Source organism: Pyxicephalus adspersus, chromosome 6 (assembly GCF_032062135.1).
Source record: "Pyxicephalus adspersus chromosome 6, UCB_Pads_2.0, whole genome shotgun sequence".
Taxonomy (NCBI): Eukaryota; Metazoa; Chordata; class Amphibia; order Anura; family Pyxicephalidae; genus Pyxicephalus; species Pyxicephalus adspersus.
Genome location: NC_092863.1, coordinates 1799892 through 1804394, shown reverse-complemented (window position 1 = coordinate 1804394; position 4503 = coordinate 1799892). Strand labels below are relative to the sequence as shown.

The 4503-nt window shown below is 49.9% G+C and overlaps 1 protein-coding gene across 1 annotated transcript in view; it reads left to right on the top strand.

Moving 5' to 3' along the window:
* The first annotated feature begins 957 nt into the window (after positions 1-957).
* Positions 958-4503, top strand: part of NCOA3 (nuclear receptor coactivator 3) — a 66954-nt gene continuing 63408 nt past the window's right edge. The window contains exon 1 of the mRNA XM_072414111.1: positions 958-1073. The gene's annotated coding sequence lies outside the window, so the exon portion shown is untranslated. The remainder of the gene's footprint in view (positions 1074-4503) is intronic.

The following is a 4503-nucleotide window of genomic DNA, read 5'->3' as shown; positions in this document are numbered from 1 at the left end:
GGGGCTCTGTCACCACTCCTGTCCCCCTGTGTCACCAGTACAGCCATAGAGGGGCTCTGTCACCACTCCTGTCCCTGTGTCACCAGTACAGCCATAGAGGCAGCTCTGTCACCGCTCCTGTCCCTGTGTCACCAGTACAGCCATGGATGGGGCTCTGTCACCACTAATGTCCCCCCATGTCACCAGTACAGTCATAGAGGGGGCTCTGTCACCGCTCCTGTCCCCTTGTGTCACCAATACAGCCATAGAGGGGGTGCTGTCACCACTCCTGTCCCTGTGTCACCAGTACAGCCATGGTGGGGGCTCTGTCACCAATCCTGTCCCCCCGTGTCACCAGTACAGCCATGGTGGGGGCTCTGTCACCACTCCTGTTCCCTTGTGTCACCAGTACAGCCATGGTGGGGGCTCTGTCACCACTCCTGTTCCCCTGTGTCACCAGTACAGTCATAGAGGGGGTGCTGTCACCACTCCTGTCCCTGTGTGTCACCAAAACAGCTATGAAGGCGCTCTGCCATCGCTCCTGTCCCCCCAGTTCAGCAATAGAGGGAGCTCTGTTACCAGTACAGCCATGGATGGGGCTATGTGACTGCTTCTGCCCCCTGTGTCACCAGCACAGCCATAGAGGGGGCTCTGTCACCTCTTCTACCCCCTCCTGTATCACCAGTGCAGCCATTGGAGGTGGGGGGGCTCTGTCACCTCTCCTGCCCCTTTCTCTGTCCCCAATACAGCCATGGGGGGGGGGCTCTGTCACCTCTCCTGCCCCTTCTGTATCACCAGCACAGCCATGGAGGGGGCTCGGTCACCTCTCCTACCCCCACCCCCGCATAATACTACTGGCCTTTATTGTCCCCTCTTGTTGCAGGCGGCGCCGCAGTGCATGCTGGGGGATGTAGTCCCCGCCCCTCTCATCCATGCCCACACATCTCCTCTCAGCCAACTACAACTCCCAGGAGCCCCCGCGGGAGGACGGAACTCTTCCCTGCCCGGGGAGTGTGTGCCATTTAAATAAACAGCGAGGAAAATGGCGGAGAGTGCAGAAGGGGAATAAAGAGGAGAGACAGACAGACTGCTGGGTGAGTAACATCTTCTTTCCTTTTCTCTTTGCCTGGCATAACGTATGGTACCCCTCCACCCAGGGCTGTGCCCAGCACCCTGCTTGCACCCTCACTCCCTGATTTCTAGGGACACGGCTGGCAGAGTTGTCCCTGGAAATGTGTCTTGTGCTGAGCAGTGAATTGCAGTGTTTACACAACACTGAGCAGGACATGCAATGCTGCAATACTCTGCAACCAGTTCAGCAGCACCATGTCCCTGGCAGTGCCCCCTACAATGCTTCTGCCCTGCCTAACAAATCTCATTTTATGTTTTACTAAATGCTTGTATAATGACTTTATTGCTGTATGATTGTCCCTGGCAATCCAGCTGGCAGACATCCTCCTGCAATATGCTGCTACATGTTCTGCTGTCATTCTGCAAACTTGCCCACCGTTTTGGGTGGCAGAGAGGAAACTTGCTAGAATCTGACACTCTGTATAGCTGCAGCCTTGGCTGATCTCAGATCATTTTCCTCCTTTCTGGTTTCTATTGCCTCTCTTGTATTATTCATACCTTGCATCTATTTATAAACTGGCCTTAACCCTTGTGTGCCCGGGGCCACCCCTCCGCTCGCTGTGCCCTGACAGTTGGACTGCTGACGTGCCGCTTGATGGACTTGTAGAGTTTTATGTCTGGCCGTCTGGTTGCACTTGCAATGGTATTGCTGTTAAGTAGGGATTGATCAAACCTTCCCCCCCTTTAAGGGCTGATGCTTTTCGTGTGTTTTTGGATGGGGTATAAGCCGTACGATAGTAATGGTGATTTCCATTTGCAGACTCTTGCCATGACCTAGCAATCTAATGGCTCTGTCGGTGGTCGCCGGACGCCCCTGACCCTTCATGGAAGATCATCTCAGGGCTGACCGGTTGTGTACTGATGGATTTAGCTGAGGCATTGTTTGCAAAGTAGTGGGGGGGTTGGAGGAGGAGGAGGTCTAGTTGTTTTACTGCAATGCACTGACATTCACTGGCAGTAACAAACCCCCCTTCAGCTCGTCTTGCTTCTTTAGTGAATAAGCAGGCGGCCTTAACGCCTTCCGTCACCGCCGCTTCGATTAATTTGAACGTCAGTTGTAAGCCTTCCGATTGCTCCAAGCAGAGGTTAATGTTCCTCTTAAGTTCGCTCTGTAATTCCACCCCCCCCTCCTTGTTTGTGTCTCCAACAAAAGGCTGAACTTTCTCTTTAAGACATTGGCCCCTTGTATAAACCCTTTCAGGGTTAGAGTCTCCAATCCTAATGCAAACAAGGAAAGAGATCTTAACCCCCGATGGCTCTTTTATTGGTGCCGCTGCTTAGGAGTCTTTGGATGTGTGGCAGAGCACACACTCCGGATTCACAAGAGCGCCTCGTTAATAAGAGATCGAAGCGTGGGTTCTGTTTGGCTTTCTCATTAGGCACACAATATCCCCTGAGCAATGGGGCTAGCGGAGAAAAGGGGGAACCGGGGCGATTGTGCTCCTTTGTTTGTGTAAGCTGAGCCCTTTTTTAGCAAGCAAAGTGTTACTGTACTCTACCCGGCGGTCTTGCATTTCAATGAGAGCCAATGTGGGTTGCTATGGACCCAAATGATGGAGGGAGAGAGTAGCTTATATTATCTTACACGCTGATGGCGTGTAAGTGGCCGACGTTCTTACATTACCGATAGCATCTTGAGGAATGTCAACAAGGCTAAGCCGAAAATATGGAGTCATTACAAGAAGCCGTCCTGATTTATCTGCTTTAGAAATGGAGCTCCAATGACCGCTTAGGTCTCGGTTATTATACCGTAATGCCAAATCTCCTTTTTACTGTACACGTGAGACAGCAGAACCCCCCCTCTACCCCAGCTGTTTGACATTGCCTGGCTGCTGTGACTTGCAGGAGCGTGATGCGCTTGAAGTGGCTGCAGAGGCCGTGGAGGGTTAATCTGACAGCAAGTGGCGAGTTATTTCCTGGTGCCTGATTGGCTGACTGGCAGGCGGAAAAGCGACACTAGCATGGCAAAACCTCAGCCCGGTGATAAGTTTAGTGACAGCCCTTTAGGAAATAGAGTTTCACAAATTGGGATTATATTTAAACATTTATCAGAACAGCAAAGCAAAATGAAATCTATGGACAGTCCAGTTTTTAATATGTGGGCGTCACATTGGGAAAGTTTGTCGGGTAAATAATGACGAAGCCATGGCAACTCTTCTTTCTGACTGCCGTCATGTACTCCTGTTTGGTCCCAAATTCTTCCCTTATTTCTATCCCAAGATTTTAGAATTGAATAATTTATACATCTGGCCTTAGCAAGCAATATTGCTTGAGAATCAAGTTGTACATGTCCCGTGTTGCTAGAATTGACGTATTTACATCTCTGCACCGTAATCAGTCCTTGGGTGACTAGGCCGTATTCTGTACTGAGGAGCAGCATTGTCACCCAAGGACTGCAAAGATAACAGAATACTCTCAGCTCTCCTAAAAGTTTTTTCTATGGGACTGATAAGGTTGCTTGAAATAGCACTGCAAAGTGTTGAGGATAGCACAGGATTTCTGGCAATATTTGCAGGGATTCTTGTAAGGAATGGCTGGACGGTAAATAAGGCCTCTTATAATAAGAAAGCCCTGAGAATGACTACTTACGTCTGCTTGTGACCCAAAAGGTTTGTATGTTCACAGCTGTACCCCCCATCACTGACTGTGTGATCGCAGCCAAAAGTAGGGCCACCTATGGCAGCCGGGTCATGGAGGTGCTGGAGATTTACATGTAAAAACTTTCTTGTGTACTGGCAATGTGTCCTGTAATATCATCGATTAGGATTACTTCGGTTACAGGAAGTACATGAAGATGTTGGTATGTACTATGCTTCATCTGGGGAGGCCCTGAACTTGGATTGTGTGATCGGCAGATCGGGATGTAGCCCTTTGTGTGTACAGTTTGTCCTGGGGCCTCTGCGTCCTGGTAAGCACCCTACTGAGAGCTGTCTGCTTTGCATTGTGCAATGGGGATGGCTGTTCTGAGCTTCCAGTGAGGTCTGAATTCCCATTTACATATAGAAGGGCCCTTGTGTTGCCTCACAGATTTGTTCACATTGCTTTCTGGTGACAAGTTACTTACTTTACTACATTGCGGTTCTATTAACCTTTAATGCAATAAGGCAATGCAGCTTCCATACACATGCTTTGCTGCCCACCATATTACAGCTTCTGTCCTCATTGTCCTGCCAAGACAAAAAGAGGGAGAGGAGTCCTCCTGCAAAACAGAATATTTCAGGTGGGGTATATAGAGGAAGGAGCAGAGTCCCCCAGCAGAGCAGAGTATTTCAGGAGAGGAGAGTTATAGAGGAAGGAGCAGAGTCCCCCAGCAGAGCAGAGTATTTCAGGAGAGGAGAGTTATAGAGGAAGGAGCAGAGTCCTCCAGCAGAGTATTTCAGGAGAGGAGAGTTA